The following is a 25,655-nucleotide window of genomic DNA, read 5'->3' on the forward strand; positions in this document are numbered from 1 at the left end:
AATAACGATTGTTTGGCCACTCCGGGCGATGATACTGCTATACTACTACGGCAACTGGCTGGAACGGTGGATCGATGACTTCTCCGGCAGATTCTTGGACGTCAAGTGACCATAGCTGTGGCGAGGAACGAGAGGTTGGACAATGCTGAAGGAACTGATCTTCTAGAGAGAATTCTAACTAAGTGTGGTGGTTGGATTTTCTCGAACTCTAAGGGACCAACTCTAAAGGCGAACTCCTTTCTCTCTCTCCAAGTGGCTTCTTTTATAGGGAGGCTTGCCCTTGCTTTTAGGGTAGACTTCCTTCAAGTTTTGACTTTTATGCCCTTGTTAATGATCATCCCAGCTATCCTTCTTCTCCATCTCGAGCCTTTTCTCTGGCATGCATCCTGGTCAGTATTGCACCCTTCTAGCGCCCTTTTCACTTGCGTCACCTGAATCGTCTCCTACTGACTTGGATCCTTTAATCCTGCACACTTGAGCAACTGTTTTGCAGATAATACATGCATTTCACGACATACTGACCAGTAACCAAGGCTTAGAATACGACTTATCAAACTGCTCACACTTACCACATGCTTGTCCTCAAGCGTGAAGACAAACAAAAAGAAATAAGTCGAATTCGAGCCTGGTTACTCCCCCTGACCGACTCTACCTAACTAGACTCAAGACTCTGACGCAAAGGAAAAGAAAACAAACAACGACACAAACACATTAAACATATAGTTAACTTAAACACATAGAATAGGCTATATTTTCAACCACCCTTTCCCTCGAGATCAGGTGCAATCCGGCCTTAGGCAGCCTTGAACTTCCGCCGCCCCCCTTTTCTTCCCCAGTCAGTATATCTGCTTGTCAGGATCACCCAATCCTAGGCCAAACACTGGGTTCACTCAGTCACTCATTCCTCACAGGGGATGTTAGGACTGTTTTCTCTCAATGCTAAACCACAGATGTTTCGGACTCAGATCTCACGTGCAGCTCCTGAAGGTCTTTAAGGCTTGTAACGGGGCTATTGGTTTGTAATGTTTGGGGTAGTTGTCCCTAAGGCTCTAGGGTTCAAAAACTAACTACTTATTTGATGAGGGAGAACTGTGTGCATTCGGGCTTCTGGCTAAGGCTTCTTCTTCGGCTGGACAATTTCTGACATTGGCTTCCAACTGGTCAGTAGCTTCCTTGTGGCTTCGCCACCCTTATTCCTTCTTCCTCCTTTCTCTTTTTGTGGTCAAGTATGCGACCATTTTCTTCGGTTTTCTTCCTGTGGCTTTGCCACCCTTATACCTTCTTCTATTTTTTTGGATCTGGAATTTTTCAGATCGATTTTCTCCTTCTTTCTTTGTCTTTCTTTTCTTCAGCTGGTTTCTTTTGTATGTCCTCCTGGGCAGTTGCCTCCTTGCCTTATGCCTTGCACGCACACAGTTCCAGTGGCTGATGGGTTATTTCGGGGTATAGATCAGGCTAGAAAATGGGGTTCTAAGGGTAGTTTTTTTTTTTTTTTTTTTTGAGGGGGGTTTCCTACTGCCTTCAGGGTTTGCTACACGCGGTCACCTTGCCCTAGACATCATGTGGTAGCCTCTCTTCTTTTTTTCAGTGTTTAGTGGAAAGCAGTTCCACTTTGGGGCTTCTAACTCACCTTTTAAGAGGGCTTTCGTGTCTGACCTAAGGGATGGGTTTTTCCTTCATACTTGCATCATCTATACTGACTAGGGGTTACTGGAGGGGGTGGTTTCTGTTTTCCGGCATGCCTTATCTCCCTCAATTCCCCTCACCGTCAGTTCGAGGCAGTTGAGTTTTAAGCCCATTCATAAAAAAAAAACATAACACATAATTCCTAGACCTAAACAAACCCTAAAAAAAAAAAACTAACATGCACTGACTCAAATAACATATATATACATGTCATACTGGCCATTTGCTCCCCCCTCTCACTTCACAAGTGTCTGCCCCAGATACGGGCTGTGAAGTGAAAATTGGGAATGGCTAGTATGACAGACACACATTTACAACAAACACATATTATATCTAAAAACTTCTCACACTTAGACTATGCAATAGGCTAAGTGGGAGAGTTTCAGATATATACCTAGATTTATAAAACAAAGCAGAATATTTTACAAACATGTTATATAAACATATAAACTCCTCACACTTAGACTACGCAGTAGGCTAAGTGTGAGTTAACATGCTTATGACAGAACACAAAAACATAATAAAAACACATGCACCGAAGTAGCAAACCCTTTACTTCTCACACTTAGACTATTAAATAGGCTAAGTGTTATGAATGGGGTTTGCTTACAATTAATACACATAATTCTACCTATTTAACAAAAGTAAGAAAACAGAACTAAAAGAAAACTTAAAAATTAAAAAGAAAACTAACTGGTCAGTTTGGGGGGGGTCGATCAGACGTTCCTCCTGCTCCTCCTTGGCGCAGGGGTCTGTGCAGGTGGGTCCTTTGGTTCTTCTTCAGTGGGTTCCGGTTGGTTGTCATCTTCCTCCTCTTGTTCATCACCTTCTTTTTCCTCAGGTCCGGTGGTTTCTTCTTCCTGTCCTCCATGTCCACTTGTTCCAGCTCCAGTGCTTGCCTTTCCTCTTGCCAATTCCTTTAGGATGCTCTCCATTAGGGTTGTCAGCTTCGCCATCTCTGCCCGTGATTGTCTATTCTCCTCTGCCAGCTCAGTTACTGCCCTCTCCAGATTTTCTTGCCTCAGCCTTTGCGCTTGGTCGATCTGCCCAGCTTGCCCCTCCTGGCCTTGTTGTGCCCTTCCCCCAGGGGCTTCTCCCATTGGGTAGAACTGGGGTACTCCTTCTCTGTAGTATACCAAGTTGGTGCGGACGAAGAAGGGTATATCGAACAGGCCAGGAGCGTCGACCATGTACATCGGAGATAGGTCTTCTGCCTCTGTTATGATGATGTTGTTGCGCACGAAAGCTCCTAGTATGTGGCAGAGGGACAAGTTTCTAGCTGGGTAGGTGGCTATCAGGTGGCATTGGTAGGCTGTCCAAAATCCCAAATGCAGTTTTCTTCCACGATTAGCGCACCATACCAAGTACAATTCGGTCATGGACGTTCTGGCAGCTGAATTACTCTGCCCCAGTAGGTTATAGCCTAAGTAGAGTTGCACCAATCTCAGCATGGAATTGTTGAAGTGGGTGGATCTGGATTTAGTGGAGGCGAACTGGCCAGCATCGGGGTGGGTTAGCTCCTCCCAGGCTTCCTGGGGCTCAAATTCTATGTGTCTCCTCGGTACCCCCCTCTCACGGCTTCTCCAGTCTGGTCCTATAGCCTCCTCCAGGCTACACATACCCAGTCGCACAGTCCACTCTATCAGACTCATGGACAGTTCTCCTCCGAATATTCTGAAGGAAATTGACACCTCGTCTAGGTCCGTAGTGACTTGGAACCTAAACGTGGTGAAGAACTCCTTTGCTAATCTCACAGATATCTCCGGGTCCCTATTCTCTAACAGCCATTCAAAACCCAATGCTTCCATACTGGCCAGGAAGGAATCACGAACAGATAACTCATCCAAAGAGGGTATGTGGAGTACCTTTCCGCATTTGACCTGCTTGCTGCTATCTTCCTTGTCGTCAAATGCGTCTTGAAGCTTTTTGGTGTCGTAGTGCTTCATGTCCTCCATAAGCTCATCAGTGAGCTCTACCCTCCACCGTCGGTACACGATCCTCTCTATCGGAGGGTGGACTAGTTCGTGGTGGTTGTCGGGGAGCTGCTGCTCATGGTATTCTTCCCCTTCTAGAGAGATATCACTCTCCGAGTCAGACTCCTCGCTGGAAGTGTAGTCGCTGTCGCTTAATCTCCCTCTCTCTTCCGGCTCTCTGATCACTATGCTGGCATTGGCAGTGCGCTGTTTCTTCACGGCTTGTTTCTTCTTGACAGGGGCTTTCCCCTTTCTCTTCCTTTCCTGGATGTACTTAGCTTCTTCGATTTCCATTGCCTCTGCTTCTTCGTCGGCTTTTGTTGAAACGTCCTCCTGGGTGGTAGGTTCGGTCACCGCACGGGTACTAGTATCACTTCTCGTCGCCTCCTCCCGACCTACTGACTCTGATGCGAGGTCCAGACCCTCAGCCACCTTGTCAGTATTCTCCTTCTGGTCAGTCGGCGTTGATGATACTGTCCCTGTTGCCATTTGGGTGTCCTCCTGGCTAGCTTTCGAGGGCTCCTCCCCAGGTTTTGTAGGAGTAGTCTTCTCGTCTTCGCTCGAAACCTCCACTGCATCTGCTGCTGTGTTTGCTCCTGCCTTGTTGGACTTCCACTTTCCTAAGCATCTCTGTGACACTCTTTGGGGTTTCTGCCTCTCTGCCTTGGGGTCGTTTTTCAACACTAGCCTCCTCTTTACTGGCTTGGGTTTAGTTACCACTGAGGCTTCCTCTTGATGTGTGTCTGGCTCTTGCCTCTCCTCCTCAAGTTGTTCAGCTTTTTCCGGTTGTTCGTCTGTCCTCTCCTCCACTGATTGGTGGACTACGCCTTCCGACTCTTCTGCTTCCGTGGTTGTTTCCCCCCTCCCTACTGCCTGGGATGCGAGGTCCAGTACCTCAGCCACCCCTTCAGGGTTTACCACGATCCTATCTCCCTTGCCCAAAACCGCTTGGAATTCATCATCCGTCATTAACCCTTGCTTTCTGGCCATTTCGTTCAGGTCTATCTCCTCCCTCTCTGCTTCATCGGTTGTGGCTTCAGTGGCCATTATCTCCTCTGCTTCACCCTTCTCGCTCTCGCTTGCTCTCCCTCCACTCTCCTTTTCCTCTGTTTCTCCCCAGTTGGGATCTTGATAGGCGGAAAGAGGGCTAACGTCGAGCGGTTCTGCTTGTGCAGTTACTGTTGGGGAGGTCTTTTCGGATGTCGGATGTGAGGTTTTTGGGGTGGTGGTGGGTGGGGTTACTGTGGTTGCTGTTGGGGTAGGGTTTGGTATCGCCGGCATTCCTCCGGTCAGGCTAAATCCGGCCAGGGTCGCTGTCCAATCTTTGTTGGGGTCTTGTTGCCTTAGATACGCTGCCAGTGCGTCTAAAGGAACCATTGCCGGGATTTGTGTCGTCGGCGTTGGCTGTGATCGTTGTGGACTTGGCGGCTGCGATTCGGCTGCCGTTCGGACTTCTGACGGGACTTCGCCGGTGGTAGATGCTGGGTTGTTGGTTGCCTTTCTCTTTGCCATGGCTGTACCGGTGGTGGTTCTCTTTTTCCGGTAGTGATTCACGGTGGTTTTCGTAGTGGGTGGTAGTTTTCGGAGTGGGATGGCGGTTGTGGGTGAGAGAATGCAGGTAAGGGTTTGTAAAGTGAAGGGGAGTAGGCGGTTGGGTGTTTTATAGAGGGGTGGGTAGTTGAGGGTTTTGACCGGTGGTAGGCGGTTGCCAGGTTGCGACGCTTCGTGTGGAAGGCGGTTGGGAGTTCTCGCAGCTGATTGGACGTCTCCTGTCACGTCCCTGCTCCACGCGCCCTCCCAGTCTCTGCACTCGCCTGCAAAGCTGCAACACGCACCAAAATTCAAATTTTACTCATCTCCCCCTTCTCAATTAGCTAGAAATAGAAATAAAGCAAATAAATGGCTCTTTAATATAATTCAGAGTTTCACCCAAGTGGTATCCTCGTGGTCAGTACGAACTCCAAATTAATATTTAAGATCCGAAAAATCTTTTTGGGGCTTTTCTTTCTTAACTTAAGTTAAATTACTAATTATTCACAATATTTACATCATTACTAAGGGTATTTAAAGTTTTACCTGGTCAATAAGCACAAATCATATTACGTTGACCAGGTGGAACTCTAAACCCCTTTTCTACTGGTCATTTAGACGCTATTAAAGTGTAGTGGAATTTCTTCCACTACACACATCTCTTCATTTTCCCTATATATTTTTAATCTATGTCCATTAACGACAAAAGGTTCGGAGTTAGGGATACTCCCTGAAATCTCGACCGCTCCATTAGCACGTAGTGCAGTGATAATGTAAGGTCCTGCCCATTTTGACTTGAGTTTCCCAGGCATTAGCTTCAATCTTGACTGGAAGAGTAGTACTTTCTGACCAACTTGGAGATCCTTGGTTCTCAGATTTTTGTCGTGCCACATTTTTGTTTTCTCCTTGTACCACATGGCTGAGTCGAATGACTCCAATCTGAGTTCTTCCAGCTCTTGTAGTTGTAGCTTCCTTTCCTCTTCACAGGTCTTAGCATCCACGTTAACCTGCTGAACTGCCCAGTATGCTCGGTGTTCAATTCCTACTGGCAAGTGACACATCTTCCCAAAGACGATGCGATAGGGGGACATCCCGATAGGAGTTTTGTAGGCTGTGCGATATGCCCACAGAGCATCTTCCAACCTTGTGCTCCAATCTTTTCTGGAGGGGTTGACTGTCTTCTCTAAAATGCTCTTTATTTCCCTGTTTGAGATCTCTGCTTGCCCGTTGGCTTGAGGGTGGTAAGGACTGGATAGGCGGTGATGAACTCCGTACTTCTTCATCAATGCTTCGACCGTTCGGTTGCAGAAGTGAGTCCCTTGATCGGAGATGATTGCCCTTGGTATCCCAAATCGGCTGAATATATGACTCTTGAGGAACTTGGTGACTTCCTTAGATTCACAAGTGCTTGTGGCCTTGGCTTCTATCCACTTTGATACATAGTCAACTGCCACCAGGATGTAGGAGTTCCCATAAGATGAGGGAAAAGGACCCATGAAGTCCATACCCCAGATGTCGAACACCTCACAAACGATTACTGGAACTTGCGGCATTTCATCCCTCGCGGAGATCCCACCGGTCAGTTGGCAACGGTCACAGCCTTTGCAGAACTCGTATGCATCTCTATTCAGGGTTGGCCAGTAGAATCCGCTATCTAGCACCTTTCTGGCAGTCTTCCTTGGCCCGAAATGTCCTCCACATGCCAAGGAGTGGCAGTGCGTTAGTACATCCCGTTGCTCCCAGTCAGGAACACATCTCCTAATGACCTGGTCGGTTCCTGCCTTCCACAAGTATGGGTCGTCCCAGAAATAATACTTTGCTTCGCTCTTGATCTTCATCCTCTGAGCCTTTGTCACGTTTGGCACCATTGGTAGCTCTCCCGTCACTAGGTAGTTTGCCAAGTCCGCATACCAGGGTTCCTGTCCTACTTTCTCCTTGCCCTTGGTTGTTACGTCCTGCCCAGTAAGTCTCATCACTTCTTCCCAATCGATCTTCCTTGCGGAGAAAATCACTTCACACAAATGTTCTTCCGGGAATCGATCTCTCACATCCTCACTGTTCCCTTCTTGTATTATTCTGCTCAAGTGGTCCGCTACTTTGTTTTCAACCCCCTTTTTGTCTTCTACCTCCCAATCGAATTCTTGTAAAAGCAGCACCCATCTGATCAGTCGGGGTTTTGACTCCTTCTTCGCAATGAGATACTTAATCGCCGCATGATCAGTATAGACGATGACTCTGGATCCCAGTAGGTACTGCCTGAACTTTTCGAATGAATAGACAACCGCCAACATCTCCTTTTCGGTGGTGTCATAATTCCGTTGGGCTTGATTCAAGGTCTTAGATGCATAGAATATCACGTACCTTTTCCCATCGATCTTCTGACCCAGTACGGCCCCCACGGCATAGTCACTAGCATCGCACATCACCTCGAAGGGGTGATCCCAGTTAGGAGCCTGAATAATCGGCGCAGAAATCAATTTTTCCTTAAGGAGGTTGAAAGAAGCCTTGCAATGCTCGTCGAAAATGAACTCCACCTCGTTCTGGAGAAGTCTGGTAAGGGGTTGGGCAATCTTGGCGAAATCCTTGATAAATCTTCGATAAAATCCAGCATGGCCAAGAAAACCTCTTATTCCTTTCTGATCAGTAGGGAAGGGTAGTTTGGATATGACATCCACTTTAGCTTGATCCACCTGGATCCCCTTTTCTGACACCACGTGTCCTAAGACAATTCCTTCTGTAACCATAAAGTGGCATTTCTCAAAATTTAAAACCAGACTCTTTGCTTGGCACCTTTCTAGTACCACATCCAAATGTTGCAAGCACGAGTCGAAAGAGTCTCCATAGACAGTGAAATCATCCATAAAGATCTCTATACAATCTTCAATCAAATCCGAGAATATGCTCATCATGCACCGTTGGAAGGTACCGGGGGCGTTGCATAGGCCAAATGGCATACGCCTATACGCATAGGTTCCAAACGGACAGGTGAACGTGGTCTTATCCTGGTCCTCCGGGTTCACGTAGATTTGAAAGTATCCACTGTAGCCATCCAAAAAGCAGAAGTACTTCCTCCCAGCCAGTCGCTCCAGCATTTGATCGATGAATGGCAGGGGGAAATGGTCCTTCCTGGTTGCAGTGTTCAGCTTTCGGTAATCTATACACATTCGCCACCCAGTAACTAGTCTGGTGGGCACTAGCTCATTCCTCTCATTCTTAACCACCTGGATCCCTGATTTCTTGGGGACCATATGGATTAGGCTGACCCATTCACTATCTGGTACCGAGTATATAATGCCCAGTGAGAGTAACTTCAAGATTTCCTTCAGTATCTCTTCCCGCATGTTTGGGTTCACCTTTCTTTGAGAATCTCTATGTGCCTTGGCTCCATCCTCCAGCCTAATGTGGTGCATGCAGACGTCCGGGCTTATACCTACCAGGTCCGTAAGGCTCCATCCAATAGCCTTCTTGTTTTTGCTCAGCACAGTTAGTAGTCTTGCCTCTTGCTCTTCAGTCAGCCCGCTATTGATGATTACAGGGAACGAGTCTTCCTCCCCGAGGTAGGCATACTTAAGGTTCGCTGGCAACTTTTTCAACTCCACTTGCGGGGGTAGTGTGTCTATAGGTAGAGGGTTCTTCTTTGAATCCTCCTCTTGCTCTTGTTCAGCATCTGATTTTTCCTCCGTACTGGCCGGTAGCACGGCCCCTACGGATCCCGCTAGTTCTGACTTCTGACAAAATTCCGTAATTGCTTCTTCGATCTCCTCGTCAGTCAACCCTCGGCTACTTATCAGATCACACCATGCAGCTGCTTCCACATCAGCCTGGGCATACACATCCAAGGCTTGGAGCTTTTCCTGCAATAATTCGGTCTCAAGAAATTCTTGGACTAAGGGGTCAATTACATCAACATAACATAGATTTTCAGAATCTATTGGTTTTTTCATGGCTTCATTGATGTCAAAGACAAATTTCTCACCATTAAAGTCAATGCAGATTGTCCCCTCGGCCATATCCACAATTGTCTTAGCCGTTCTTAAAAATGGTCTTCCTAACAATATCCCGCTAGACTCCCTAGCTTCTGGTTCACTCATTTTTATGACATAAAAATCAGCGGGATAAGTAAAGTTTTGTATCCTGACCAACACATTTTCTAACACACCCTCAGGATTTATACATGACCTATCAGCCAGTTGGATCAACACCCTAGTATTTGACAATTTTACCCCCTTTAACCGATTATAAATGGATAACGGCATAACATTGATAGATGCTCCTAAATCACACATTGCATGCTCGATTTTCACATCTCCAATTGTTATGGGTAAAGTAAACATACCTGGGTCGGCTCTCTTGGGTGGTAGTTTCTCCTGTACAATGGCTGACGCTATTCCTTCCACCATGATTTTTCCATCCTCCTGGGCCTTTCCGGCTATAAACTCCTTTATAAACTTCCCCAGAGGGGGCAGTCTCACGGCTTGGAGGAATGGTATGGTGACATCCAGCTTTCCAAAGATCGACATGAAATCCACAGGGTTTTCCTTCTTCCTCTTCGTCACAAACCGATATGGAAACGGTTTTTCTCCTTTAGCCTCTCCAGTTAGTCCTTGTGGACTTTCCCTTGGTGCCTCCTGGGTTTGAGGTTCCGATGTGGGCATTGTTCCTTCCGGTTGCTCATTTCCAGGTTGTGTTTCTCCCTCCTTTCCTTCCGCAGTAGGCTTTGAAGGAACTGGCAGCGGAAGCGCATGCATAAATCAATTACATAATAATCAGATCTATTTAGCGGATTATTTAGATAAATTCTATTTGCGTAATTATCTCACGTATCATGCTGATAACTCAAATAATCACATGCTTTAAATTAATCGAAACCTAAAACATGCTGTTCTAAGGTTAAGCCATTATACCTTGATGATTCTCCAAAGAATCGTAGATAGCTAGCGCCTTCTCCACGTGAAGATCTTTAGTACAAAACCACGGATCTTCTGACTGGTTCCCGGACTGTGAACTGATATCAGGGTGGGCTGATCTCACCAGCGCACTAGAACTTAAATAGAGAAGACAGAAATCCTTTCCCTCGGAGGAGAGAAAATTTCGACTACTACTAGGAGTAGGGGCCGAAAATTTTGAGAAATTAATTAGTGTATTTTCTGTCTCCTTTATTCTCCTATTTATAATAAGTCACATATTGGGCCCAGACAGGGATCTATGGAAGGCTTTGGATATGGGCTCCTCCAATTAGCTTTTTACTAATTAAATTAAACCCAATTTAATATAAGCTTAAAATTGGAATATTACGAGCAGCCACTACAGAAGTAATACTGCACTCCCCATCCAAATCCGAAATTATAAGTACTTCGGGTTTCCAATAATTTATATTTATTTCCCGCGCTTAAGATAGAAACATCCATTAATTAATTATTGTCTGCTATGGACTTAATTAATTAATATCTTATTTATTCCAAGAGAGGACTCAGCAAGAAAATCTTATTTATTATTCATAGAGTAATTAAACTCCAACTAGCTAGGTTCCGAATAATAAAACCTTATTTCAAGCTTCTCTTGAGGATGTTATCAAACGAGACTCACCTCGCGCACGATTCAACATAATAGCAATCCTAGCACCGCTAGATATTAATCACCACTACCCAATATACCAGGCTTATTGGGTTGCGAAAAACCCGCACCATTTGGTAAGTCAAAGTAGTGCATAATCAATACCGTATGCTCAATGCTAACGTACATTGATTGAGAAATAATTTACGAGACCTCGTCTTTCAGTAGATAGCATAAAGACTGTCTCGCTGTTAGATCCATTCAGTGCTATACCACACCAATGTCATCTTATTTCAGTAAGGCTTAGAAATAATCGGACTGACATTGCAACCTTTCACGATAGGTAGTCTAAGCCTATCTAGGTTGTGAAATTATTCTTTTTCTTTGTTTAGAACTGACCGTGTTACCTTAAAGTAGACGACGCCCACAACCGGTCTACTAAAACAAAGACTTAGACTTTGTTAAATTACTTATACATTTAAATATGCAATTAACATCCATTAAATGTAAAATATAACAACATTATGACAAAAATAATCTGTTTATTCATTTGGAAAATAAAATAAGAGTTTTAACAGTATTCAATCACTCGAAAGGTGATTTCTAGTATACAAACTCTAACAGGCTTCTCGTTTAGAAAGAACGGATCCTCCATCTGAGGCAGAGGCCTCTTGAGTTCTTCCGCTGAGATGGTGTCGCTCAGCACCCTTTCCTTACTAGATTCCCCAATAGGGTTCTTGAGTTGAGATCCATTATAGGCTGTTCCGGACCGCAGTGTAATCTTACTCACATTTGCCTTTTCAGGTACATGGACTGTAGATGGGAGTTTCCCTGAGTTCCCTTTCATTTCGCCCACCGAGTTAGCGAGTTGGGCCAACTGCCTGTTCATCATATCCGTATTTGCCCTATGCTCCTTCTGAGCACTTTGCATTCCTTGCATTGTTTCATTACTAAACTGCAAGTCGCTTTTAATGCTTTGCTGCGAGGCAAGCATCTCTCACATCATGTCCTCCATAGACCTCCTCGACCTGTTTGGGTGATGGAATTGGTTCGAGCCCTGGTGCTGGTTATACTGGGGTGGTGGGTTTGACTGGTAGCCCGAGAAATTTTGTTGGTTTTGGTTCTGTGGGTACTGATTATACTGGGCAGGAGGGTTGTACTGGTCGTGGTTGTTCTGGTACTGATTTTGGTTTTGGTTGTGGCTGTTATGTTGAGGCCCTGGGTTAAATTGGTTCTGGTTTTGGTTCTGGTTGTTTCGCTGATGGGGTGGCACATAGGCAGGGTTCGGGTTCTGGTTTTGAGGGTTTTGGTTTTGAGGATGCTGGTTTCTTCCTACCTAGTTAGACTGGTAGTCAGGGTTTGTTGGGCCACGGTTGGAATTTTGATTCGGGTGGGGGTTGGGTTGATTTGGAGCCTGATTTTGGTTCTGATTCTGATTTCCATCTCCCCATCGGAAATTTTGGTGGTCCCTCCACGGTGCATCCCTTTGTCTTCCCGGAATCCAATTGCCGTTGGAATTGTAGTATCCTGCGACATTTGCTTGCTCCACATCTGGCGAGTTGTCCGGCTGATCATATGGTAGTTCTGGGGCCTCTTTGCCTCCAGTCGGAGAAGGTGGTGGAGTGTTCTGCTTGATTGCAGTCAGCAATTCCTTCTTTAATTCCTCCATCTTCAAATCCATCCGCTCCTCCTGGTCAGTAGCCGAAGCACTTGCTACCCTTTCTCTGTTGTACCCATCCCTTGCGTTGTCGTACGTCTTCTTCGCATTTAACAGCTTGCGTAACACCTTTTTGGCTTCACTGACTCTCAACTGGGTGAAATCGCCTCCAGATGATGAATTCGCCAGATCCTTGGTTTCCTTATTCATCCCCTCATAGAAAGTGTGGTGCACCTTCTATCTCCTTCATGCGATGGTTGGGGCATGACTCCAGAAGACTCATGTACTTCTCCCAGTACTCGCTCAGGGTTTCATCATATTCTTGCCTTATGCACGATATTTTCCTCTTCAATGCACTTGTCTTTGAAGACGGGAAAAACTCGGCTAGGAAAACTGACTTGAAATCGGCCCATGTATTGATAGAGTCGGCTGGCAGGCGCATGAACCAAGTGTTGGCCTCTCCCTTTAGGACAAAAGGTAGGGCCTTCAGTCTGTAGTCGTCCTCGCTTGCTCCTGCTGGCCGCCTCTGCGCCTTACAGATTTTGCAGAACTCATTTAAGAATTCGTATGGTCCCTCGTAACTCTTCCCACAGTACGTCGGTAGGATTGCAATCACGTGGGGTTTCACATCACATGCGGTCTGGCCTGGGGTGACCACTATGGCTTGTGGGGGATCTCCGTCGGCGTGTGCGGTAAGTGTTGCGAGCTCGGGATCGTCCTCACCTTGGTCAGCCATTCTCACTAGTGTTCTTACTGGTTGGGGTGGGAGCTCCGGGAGTTGGTACTCTAGATCTTCTTTCTCCTCGTCGCTGCTCGTGCCTAGGTCGGACAGTGCTGTCGACAGGCCAGAACGAGTGGTAACGAGTATTGTTCCTCGGGGAAGTATCCTTGGTCTCCACTGGCCAGGAGCCGAGCCACTTCTCATAAACTGAAAACAAAAAGAAAAGGAAAATTATAAACAGTATGTACACCAAAAAGATCACACACAATAACAGGTATGAACGCCATCCATCCCCGGCAACGGCGCCATTTTGAAGGTTATCCTTTTGTGGTCTCTGCGTCAGTTTTCGTATGTAATTTGGAGTGTATCCAACTGATCAGGAAGAGATTCCCGACCCAGCTGAGTCGTTGGTACGACAACCGAGACCTGGCTTCAAACAATTTTCCTCAACCCACTTCTATTGATTAGTATAGTGGAGGTAAGGGTCGAATCCCACAAGGATGGACACGTTTGGATAACTGTGGTGACTTTCCTGGGTGTTTTTGGTTAGCTACCACGCTTGGGTTGAGATTTTACCTAGGCAAGAAATAAAGGAGGTACTCTACTGACTAGTGGGTGTGAAAATAACAGGCATGTGGTGGTGTTCATGGAAATAGGGGACAAGGTGTCTCAGAGGCATATGAAAAGTAGACAGTTACTAAAAGAGGAAATTTAGACTACAAGGCATATCTGGTGGCTGGGTGGCTCTCTGACAGGTCTGGGCAGTACAACTGAAAAGTAGGGAACAAAAGCAAAAGTAACTTAAAAGTAAAATGGTCCAAACACAAAATAGACGCACGGAATGCACAATGACTAGACATCATAATTGCCTCAAAAGATGAAAGAATAGATTAAGCATGTATTAACGCAATCAAATCAAGCAAGGCTTATTAGTGCACTTTCATTACTAACTCGTGGAACACCTTGAAATCAAGCACTCACATTGTGAGACAATGAAGGAACATCAAGACAGTTCAAGAGGCGAAGGGTTGGTGAGATAGTGATAGTTCATGCCCCCTCTACTTGTGCTAACTCCCCACTGGCTGTTTGGACAATTTTTTTTTTTTTTTGTGGATTGGGAAATATCGAGGAAGTCCGATGTATCAAAGGGCATGGTATCAGTTGCCCCTTAATCAAAAATCCAATGGTAGTCTTTCGGTCCTATGTGGGAGGATGAAGAGTATGCTAGAGGTTGGAAATAATATATACAAGGGATGGAAGGCTTAAATTCAAAAATGTGGTGTAATTTTCGAATTTTTAAAAGATTGGGGTGTGTTTTCGATATTTTGGATTTATTGGGGGTGTATATTGGATAGAAAGTTGGTGTGGGGTTTATTTTGGTGTTCTTTTGAAATTGGGGGGCTGTTTTGCGAAATGGATGGGACGCTTTTAGAATATCCCCCTTTCGGCCATTCCATAATTCTAGCCACCTCCTTCACTTCTTCCTTCTTCCCCTCCGCACAGCACCCGCCGCCGAAGCTATGAACAAATTTGTGACTTTTGGGAGGCGGCAGTGGATCGTCGTTGTCCGTCGGTGTGCTGGCCCCACGTCTCCTCTGCTTCTTCCTCCTTCCCCACCGCACAACCTCCGCCTTGTGCAGCTCGTCGGTCACCGGTGCACGCTCAGGAGCGGTGACGCCGGTGTCCTTGGGCAGCTTCTTCCCTGCTGTTGGCTTCTTCTCAGCCGAAGCCTTTTCTGCTGCAAGCACCTTCTCAGCCGGAGCCTTCTCTGCCGCGGGCACCTTCTCGGCGGCAGGCTTCTTCTCCGCCTCTGGTGCCATTTTGGTGAGAGAGATTTTGAGTGAAGAGATATGTTGGTAGGGATTGGAGAAAACGGCGAAGTTGGCTGGTCAGAATTTTGGTTTTGACATTTGTTGATTTTGTACAAATCAATTGGATTTGAGATTGTCTCGATCAATAGCTCGAGAGCGTGTATTTGGCTGACCTCCATTTGAGGTTTTTGGTTGGTTTTCTTCTCTGATACCATCTTAAAGATGGTAATCGAGAGACTTATAAAAGGATTGATAAGGCATTGTTGATATAGAGAGCAGAGAGTAGAGAGTAGAGAGTATAGAGAAATATGTACTCCCTCCGTCCGCCATTAGGACTCCCAGTCACTTTTTGCGCACTTGTTTTGTAAAAATGATAATAAATAGTTAAAGTGGATAAATGGTAAAGTAAGAGAGAATAATATTAATAAGACTCTTCTCAACATTATTCTATCTCTTACTTTACCATTTCTTCACTTTAACTATTTATTATTATTTTTATAAAACGAGTGTGTAAAAGTGACCGGGACTCCTAATGGTGGACGGAGGGAGTATGTATTTTTCTTGTGTATTCCAAATGTTCATTACCCTAGTATTTATAGGGTGAATGAGAATATTCTAGTACATCATTAAAAGTAAATTGGTACTCTACATAGCTTAGGAACTCTACACTCTTGGAACCTCCACTTGCTTAGGAACTCATCTTCAATAAATGAGCAACAGCTCTTTTGTCTTTCCAACACCTATGACTGCTCAAACTCAAGACAAAAAATTGGGAAAATGATTTTTACTGAATGATGAAAATGGAAAGATATTAAGTTAAAAGTTTTTAAACGATAAAAACAGAAGAAGCTTGAGGAAGTCTGGCATACCTGAATCTAATCCTTTTGAAGAACTTGGTTCCATTTGGTAGCTGAAGGAGTGTCACGTAAACACCTGGTTCAAACTGCTCGAAGACTTCTCTTTGTGCCCTAGCACTTGCAGTTTCATGAGGCATACCAGGACCGCCTTCTACTCTTGATTGAGTATTTCTAACAGATGAGCCATTATTTTCAATTGAAGCTTCTCCAATACTCTGGGTCTTCAATTCACGTGTTGGTTCTGGTGGCCTCAGAGAACAACCTTCAGATGCTAGAGCCCCACTTATATGCAGAAGATATTCAACTTGAGCTTGAACTACTTTGAAGGAATCACTCTCAGATACCTCGGGAGGTATTTCTTCTCTAATTTCTTTCAACTAGAAAACAGGAACAAGGATGACAGGTTCTATTGGTATGTGTACTAGAATAATAGCATATTTATATTATTATGTGTGCTTATCTTAAATTTTGCAGGTTCCTTGGGAGCATCACATAGAATAAATTTAAGAAACTAGTGTTCTTAGGAAAATTTATATGTACAACTAAAGGAACAGGCCATGCAATAACATTCCCTTCCCTCAATTTTCTTATAAATACTGTTAGGGGAATGTTATGAAATTCAAAGGGATGCAAACCTGTTTGAAAAACATTTCAACAATTTATATTAACCACTCCACAAATATAGATGAAGAAGTGAGAAAATGTGATTACTTTTTGTGAGATGGCCTTGACAGCGTGCACTGCTTGAAAACATTTGGAAGAACCAGCAGCAACCAATGAAGTAGTTTCTTGGGAAGTTTTCTTCAATTCTGAATTTCTATGTCTTGGGTAACAATTTTCTGATTTAAACTCTTAACCTAACTTTGAAAATTAACAATTTGCAATTTGTAGCAACAGATGATTTTAAGGATAAGATTAAGGTTATTGGCAAGAGATATACATACTTGGTTATGCAATTTGGAAACTTGTTAGGTCAAAATTTCATTTGCAACCTGTAAACTATCAATGGCAGCCATTGACATTGCATAATTAGCTTCTGACCGTGGAGAAACATGTCTTGAGTAAGGCTGAGATTGCGGTAAGGCCTGTTGAGGATATGGAACTGATGCGATAACATGCTTTCTAGCACGTTGAATGACATTAAAGGCACTTGGGAAAGAAACACCCCTTATATGCACACGTGATGGAACTTGGGAAGCACTTGTTCCTCGTATTCCAGACTTAAAACTCAAGGTACCTTACTGGGTCCAATCTGCTGGGGAGAAGTACTTGTGAGGTGTTTCTCACTCTCCTATCTTTTGGCTGAGAAGGTCTAGGGTTGCTCGCCGAGTTAAACTCCCTCCATTTACAACATCAGCACCCTTTTTAAGTTTGAGATAGCAAGAATTGCATACTCGTTGTGGTTTACCTAGAGTTGGAGCCAGTGCTGTTCTCAACAACTTTTTGGAAAGGCAAGCGTGACAGTGCACCATGCCACAATTAAAATAGTCATGTCGTTTTGAGTGAAACCAAATGCCTGCTTACAAGCAGTGCAAAATGATAGATCTGGACCAGCGACCCACCTATGGATGCATATACTTGCTGTGTAGTTTGAACCACACACAATGCTCCTCACATGCCTATCTTTGAGAGCTTCAACCATTGTTGGAACATTGCGATCTTCCAAATCCCCATGTCCCAGCCTACCGTTGGCTCCTTTTCCCCACGTAAATACTCCATTTCTTCCAGTAACAACAGCAACATGATATGTACCGCATTATATTTGTTCAACAAACGGTCCCACTAATGTGTCTTGTACCAATCTAGGCCGCTTTCCATCTGATTGTAGATCACCAAGCTGACCATATTCAGTACTTCCCATAGTAAAGACATGGCCTGAAGTAGTAAGGCAACAGTTATGTTATGTCCGCATGCTAGCTGCTGGATGTTGTAATCAATAAAAGCAGAAACACAAGTTGGAACAAGATAAGCATCCTTGTTTCCATGACCCAATCTATTTTTATCACCATTACCCCAGGTGAACAATTTTCTTGAGGAAGTACTGACTCCAGGGTGGCTTGTAGCTTCTATAATAGCAGCAGTGTGCCACGCTCCACATGAAACAGAAATTGATTTCAAACCTCTCAGTGATTGAACCTCTTTTGGATATGCAACACTTTCATGATCACCATGACCCAGAGCTCCGAATGTACCATCCCCAAAAGTGAGCAAACTTCCCAGTGGAAGTCACCACTGCTGAATGCCAGGTTCCACAAGCAACTGATGTAACATAAAGGCTCTCCAGAGATCCAGAAACTCTTTTTGGTATCCAATGGCTACAGTTTTTTCCATGATCCAGAAGACCCACATTATGGGTACTATCACCCCATGTGTATAAGTCACCTGACGTAGATAGTGCAGATGTATGAAACTCACCACAGGCAACAAACTCAATATTTGTAAAAGCTAGAAATTCCACTAGTCGAGGACCACTGAAGTCTTTCTCAATTCCATGACCCAGTCTACCCCCGGATTCCTCTCCCCACGTAAAAACCTCACTCTGCCTTGTAACAAGAGCAATGTTCTGAACACCACATGCAATTTGCTGCACATCAAGAACTACATGTGATTCCACTACTTTTGGAGTCAATACAACATTTTTTATTGGATTCACAGTTCCATCGATTATTTCATCATACAAAATCTCTACCCAACATATATATCACCAAGAGATTCAGTGATCTGTTACAGAACCTTGAGTTGAACAACTAGGAGTACTTGAAATACTAATACGAAAACCATCTGCATTACTTGCTCTCATTTGCATACTTGTAGATTCAAATCTCACATGTGAGCTGGATCTATTCAAATAATTATCTATTGAACTGGAATCTTTAAAGATTTTGTCTTCCTATTCTCTTTAGATCGTCAACTATATTAAACCAATTGCTGACACCATGCACCTGAAAACACATAGATGTAAGTAATACGAGTGACTAACTAAAATGTTTGAGCGAGAAATTCAGTTGATCCAATACAATCTATGTGCCAGACACAGGCTGTGTCAGTCAGCATGAAAGTTTACATGTCAAATTAAAAAAAAGTTGCAGTTTCATCCATCCTACAAATATCATCAAATGGTATTTGGAGACTCATAGAAAGTAGAGTTATAGAAAAAATAGAATCATTATTCCTTTATCAAGCTATTTATAGTTCTCCCAACAAGAATGGATGCAAAAGATCTCAATCAAGAGGATTTGGTTATATCTTTAAACTATAAGTCGGTGGTCTATAAATCAAAATTTAATAGTCTGGGATTACTTGGTGATACCATACAAAAGGATATGTCATCAAATTTTCCTGGAACATTGACTCGAATAGAAACGAAATATGTTGGCAACAAAAGATTGCTTTCAGTAAAATGAGTGTCAGGTTATATCTTTCCTCTGTCTTTAACTCACTGCTGAAGTTTGCACCTGCTTTTCAGAACTTTAGATGGTCTTTATGGTAATTAATTATCAATATGAAATGTATATTGAGAAATGGAGAATCATTTATTGTGTACAATTTTGAAGCATTGCAAATATATGGTAAAACCCAAGCCCCAAAACCTTTTAATCTTAGATTCAGAGGATATTAAGTACTAATAAGCTGATAACATGCCATACGCAACTGCCAGGTTATTCGGATACAGCACTCTAAAGAATGACAAAGTCTATGTTCAGATTTAACGCATAAGTCTAGATTCTAAAACATGAGGGATAAAAAGCTCGAGTGGTTTGGCTGCATAGGAGGAAACAGTGGCGGATCCAGGAGGGGGGTGGGGGCGGTCGCCCCCACCATGCGACTAATTTTTCCTTATCCCAGATGTATATTTTCCATATCCGCCCCCACCGTTGCCTCCGACGTCGCCCCGTTGACCGAAAAAAATAACTATTATCGCCCCAAGTTCAGTTGAAATAAAATTTTAAAACGCAACTCAAGCCCAATTAAAAAGGGTTAAAAGCCCAATCTACATCAAGAGTTGCAGTCAGTTGAATTCAATATTCCTTGAAAAGAGTATTGTCTGATTGACTGGTTTATCGTCTGACTCGAATTCATCATTTAAGACTCGAATTCGAATTCGATTGACTGGTTTATCGTCTGATTGAGTTGGTATTGATCTTACCCATAGCGATTGCATCTGTTGAATGAGTATTTTCAGCAATGAAATTTGTCAAGACTGACTTGCGGAATAGGATGGGAGATGAGTGATTGAAATACAGTTTGGTAGTATACAATGAAAGATCCATCTTTTGCTAGTGTTTCTAATGAAAGAATCTTGAAACGTTTTCAAGATATGGATACCCGTAGAAATCAGTTGTCTCGGATAACAGATGCTAGAGATACTTGAATTGTAATACACTTTTATTTTGCTAAAAAAACATATTAAAGTATTATATTTAATATTTTAATATTTTATTAATTTATTATTTTATTCCGCCTCCTCCGTTTTTTAATCCTGGATCCGCCACTGGGAGGAAAGTCAATTTCCTTCTTTGTCCCTCCACCTTGTTGCGGAACTCATCTACTTCCACACGATTCCAAATAGAGGATAATACTCTAAGAAAAAAGATCGTCATTCAACTGCACCAATATAAAACCTTTATCTTGGCTTCTCTTCTATATCCATAAAGTTTTTCAACAAATGCTTAAATATCATCAGGTAAATAGAGGATAATACTCTAAGAAAAAAGATCGTCATTGAACTGCACCAATATAAAACCTTTATCTTGGCTTCTCTTCTATATCCATAAAGTTTTTCAACAAATGCTTAAATATCATCAGGTGTAAATGGATAATGACGGAAGATTAGATTATTTCAGAAGTTGGATTTTAATGCACATGAAGATGAAGAGAACAAGGAAAATGAGGAGTCCTAATTTGTTTTATTATAGTCTATTTAATTGGTTAATAAATAATGGAAAATGAAACATTATAAAAAAGTGAAGAGTCACGAGTCTAGTTCATGACTTTATATTGTAAAAGATATGGAGAAAGTGGTAGACTACGTTTTGATGAATAATATCATATTGGCTTTCAATTGCCTAATCTCTTGAATTCTTTAGCTTTTGGTTTTCTCCAGAAGTGGTGAGTTCTTAACCTTTATCTCTTTTACATTCTTCCGAGTGGTGTCATCTTTAGCCTCGGTTAGGTGTCGAGGGTGGTGGTTATTATCTTTGTATTTCCCAAAAGGATCATACTTTATCATATTCTCTCAATTTCATCTTTTGGTTGTGCATCAGATTTATATTCCTCCAGATTGTTCTATACCTGGACAAACAACTTGCAAGACAGTAACAACATTAACCTGGAAAATTAATCTCACACGTAAGTACTTGTTCAAAGAAATTGCTTATCGTAGAAGGTATAATCGTGCAAAACTTAGGCTTTCCTTCTTCGCAATACTTGATCAATTGTATTCTTTTCTTTGAAGCAATCAGTGCCTTCAACAGAGCAAGCACTGAAAGTGAAATAAATCCATGAAAGCCAATACCTATGATCTCATAAGGGTGTCTCCGGTGGCGCCCCTCCCACTCGCCCCTCCCACTAGCCCTTCTCATGCCACGTCAGCACTAGCCCTTCCCACTGCACTAGCCCTTCCCACTAGCCCTTCCACTAGCCCTTCCCACAATTAAATTAATTCACAATTAAAATTTAAATTCACGGAATTAAAATTCGACACGAATACGAACGGGAAATACGAAAATTACATTAAAAAAAATTACATAATTAAAAAAAATTACATAATTTTTAAAAAAAAACATAGTTTAAAAATAAAATTACATAATACCCTCGGCTCTCACTCCTCCTCCTCGTCCTCGTCCCTGTCGCCCGTGCCGCTGCCACCTCCGATGTCCCCGTCCCCGATCTCGACGCCATCATCATCAATGGGTGGCATCCTTAAATCACGCCGACATCGGTCGACCATCTCCTTGCACAGCCTTCTCAAGACTGGATCATGCGTGTTATACCACTTCAAAGTGATCTGCATCAGGGTCTTCGTTTGCTGCGCGCGGGCGAGGCTGTCGTCCTCTTCTCCTCCTGGGACCTCCGATTCGACCTCGTAGGACCCGCTGCCGCTACCGCTTCCCCTCGCCATCCGCTGCGCAGCCTGTTGCCCCATCGGGCGACGACGACGGCGAGAGTCTGTTCGTGGTAGCGGGGCCACTTCCTCGGCTTCGGGGAGCTCGTGCGAACCAGCACTGCTGCTGTACTCACCGGAAGAGTTGATCTTCGTCCGCTTCCAGCCCGATTCGACACCAATCGCAAACTTTTGCGATTCCTTGACCACGAGAAAGGCCTCCCACTGGTCAAACTCTTTGATCCCCAACTCTTTGTTGGGGTACTGGGAGAAGGTTTGTCTCCGCACATCATCCTCAAACATGCCGCTGCTTACCATGCGCATGTTGTTTTGGTAGAGGGCGGCAAAACGACTGAGCTTAGGCCTCAACCGGAGCCACTGTTTCCGGCATTGCTCGGGGATGCGAGGCTTCACCCCAGGCGGTTTGATGGCGCAGTAGGCGGCACTGATGCGATGCCACATTCGGTCAACATACTGGTTCGCTCCGACGTAGGGATCCTCTACAACACCGATCCATGCCTTCGCAAGCGCGGCATTTTCCCACACGGTCCAGATCGTCCTCCTCTCCGTCTCATCCTCACCCTCCTCCTCCTTCTGCCCCCGTGTGTGAGGAAGAGCTCGGGACTTTGCCCTTGCCCCTACCCCCGCTCCTGGTCGTGGCCTTGCCTTTTCTCCTGCCCCTTGCAGGCCCCGCCTCCTGGGGAGTCTCACGGATAGGCGATAGCCCCAGATCCTCAAAAGAGAAAGTCTCGATGCCGGCATACTGAGTCTCCGGAACAGAAGAAGGGGAGTCATCGGCCAACAAATCTATATATGGCCGATAGACAGATTCCCTAGGCGTCCTCGGGCTCCTGTGCTGCATCGACCCACTCACCGACATATTTGGCGGCGTACCGCCCATCCCCACCGCCCCGGGCATCATCCCTCCCACTCCCGCCATATTTGGCGGCATACCGCCCATCCCCGCTGCCCCGGCATAGTCCCACCCATCCCCGCCATATTTGGCGGCATACCACCCATCCCCGCAGTCCCACCCATCCCCGACATATTTGTCGGCATACCCGCTGCCCCCGGCATCATCTGACCCATTTGACTCATCCAAGTGTACATATTGTAGAACATTTGGGGAGTCATCGCCGGCATATCGCCCATCCCCGCCATCTGGGGATTCATCCCCGCAAAATTTCCCTCCGATCCGATGGGAATCGAGGGTGTGTTCCCTCCGCTCGTGGTGGGGGAGTTTCTATTGTACTCCATTGTAGTAGAAATGAAATTTGTAGAGAGAGAGAAACTTGTCAACACAAGTGGTGTGAATGAAATGAAGTTGGGAGAGCTCTATTTATAGAGTTTATTTTAAAAAAATAATAATAATAAAAATTAAAAATTAAAATGTCGGACGTCCGACCTTCGCCACAGTGGCGAACGTCCGGTCGGACGTCAATGGGAGGGGCGAGGCTATCGCAGGGGCACACGGGACGGGCGTGGGCGGCCGTCCGGCCCACTATGGCGCCCGTCAGATCGCCCGTACGCGACGGGCGAGTGGGAAGGGCACCGGTGGAGACACCCTAATAATTCAAAATACTGAACTTGCACGTCAATAACCTTAAAGCAAAAAATAAATAAATCATTTTTGTGGCAGCTCTGCTAACTGTAAGGTAAAAATGACCTGCAGTCTAAATGTTTAGCAGTTCTTGTTTCCTAAACCTTTTCTCTTCAACAAACATTCTATGCATGTCATACTCTTACAAGACATTATTCCACTAATTTTTATTCATTTGCAACATACCATGAAGAAAAGGAATGGCAGTCAATAGAGAGGGAGATATTGAATGCGAAGGAACATTTTGATTATGTTATCATAAAATATGTAATTCATTTTCTAAAAAAGAAAACTTCGTATGAAGAGTTTAAAATTACAATAATATAAATTATTGTTTTCTGAACAAAAATATAGAAGAAAATATAATTTATTCCTAAAAAATTATATAAATATATAATTCATTCCTAGAAAAAAAATTAAAGTAAATATGAGTCGTATAGTAACTACTTATGAAGAGTTTTCAAAAAATATAATATAGAAAATATTAAGAAAATATAATTAATTTTTTATTTTATGTTCATTTTTGTTAATAGTAATTTTTTTCATTAGAGTAATTAACTTAATAATGATGTCAGTTCTGCTTTGTTTGTAATTTTACCAATTTGTCAAAAATATGACTGTTTTTTATCAATTCATATTGTTTGAGACCAAACATAATTTGTAGAATCAAAATGTTCTTTTGGGCAACCGTTTAGACACAAAAATGAATTTTCTGTCTAATACTATTATACACTCATAAATGCGTACAAGAGCCCGTTCGTATATACTATTAGATGAATTCTCACCTAACTAATTAGCTATTTTTAATTTAAGATACATATTTCATCTACATTTTATTAACTAAATCTCTAAACTCTTTGGAAAAGAAAAAGGTTATTTATAAGTATTTCAAATATCTATAGTATGTACAATATAAACTGTTGCAAGTACCAAATCAGATGTAGTAATTATTTTTAGTTTAATATTGGAGTACTACTATTATTAAAATAAAAAAAATGAGTAAAAGCCAAATATGGTCCCTAACATATGGTTGTTTTATCAATTTGGTCCTTAACATTATCTTTTTTATTATTTTGTCCCTCACAAATAAACTCGGACCCGAATCGGTCCTCACTTAACAGAATCGTCAAAAAATAGACGATGACCGCAATTTGACTATATTAAATTACTAATGGTAATTAATTATACCTAATTATAATTCTTTTCATATTAGCAAAATTGGAAAAAAGATAGTATTAGTTGCAAAATGAAATGAATAATTTGTAATTTAATAGGAATTAAGAATTATAATTAGGTATAATTAATTATCATTAGTAATTTAATATAGTCAAATTGCAATCACCGTCTATTTTTTGACGGTTCTGTTAAGTGAGGACCGATTCAGGTCCGAGTTTATTTGTGAGGGACCAAATAATCAAAATGATAATATTAAGGACCAAATTGATATAACGGTCATATGTTATGGACTATTTTTGGCCTTTACTCTAAAAACATATGTCTACAATTCTCAATTCTTTTGTTCACTTTTGAAAGTACGTATCTAGTATCGTTAAAAGTTTAGACAAATTATGGGGCAATGAGGATCACCAATCAGAGGGGTGGATTTTTTTTTTTTTTTTTATTCTGCAAAGAATATAGTGCAATCAAAAATTTATCTAAATATATTTTAATAAACAAATAAAGCGAGGCCACTTGATGTCGGCAAGTTCGTGATCTCATGTCATTTTCAGTTTTGCCTTCGATTTTTCTATCTTTCTTTGTCTAACGAAAAAATCATGCAAGGGCCAAGGGGTACATTGAATCAACTAGGCTTCTGGCTTTGTAGGGTGTAACAGGATAGGTTAGAAGCAGCCCTTCACAAGATCGAAATCAACATTTCATATTAATGATGGCTGATCCGGGTGGGGTCGGGAGGGTTGTCAATTAACTCACAGCTGGTTCTTCGTGAGGATCGAAAAACTCCACTAAGTTTAATTTTTGGAGTTATCATTGACACTACGATATAGCAACTCCGTCCCAACGTCGGAATTCACTTTTGTTCTTCAAGCACCATTCATTTACCAGCAACAACTTCCGCTCCACCTTTGTCTTGCAACAGCGCCATTAACTCCATTACTGAATCTATCATTGCACATGAACACTCCTACCTAACTATATAAACCAA

The 25,655-nt window shown here is 43.2% G+C and overlaps 1 pseudogene; it reads right to left on the bottom strand.

Annotated features, from left to right (window-relative positions):
- Positions 1-15,575: 15,575 nt before the first annotated feature.
- Positions 15,576-25,604, bottom strand: LOC125194814 (annotated as a pseudogene).
- Positions 25,605-25,655: the final 51 nt, after the last annotated feature.

Source organism: Salvia hispanica, chromosome 6 (genome assembly GCF_023119035.1).
Source record: "Salvia hispanica cultivar TCC Black 2014 chromosome 6, UniMelb_Shisp_WGS_1.0, whole genome shotgun sequence".
NCBI classification, from domain to species: Eukaryota; Viridiplantae; Streptophyta; class Magnoliopsida; order Lamiales; family Lamiaceae; genus Salvia; species Salvia hispanica.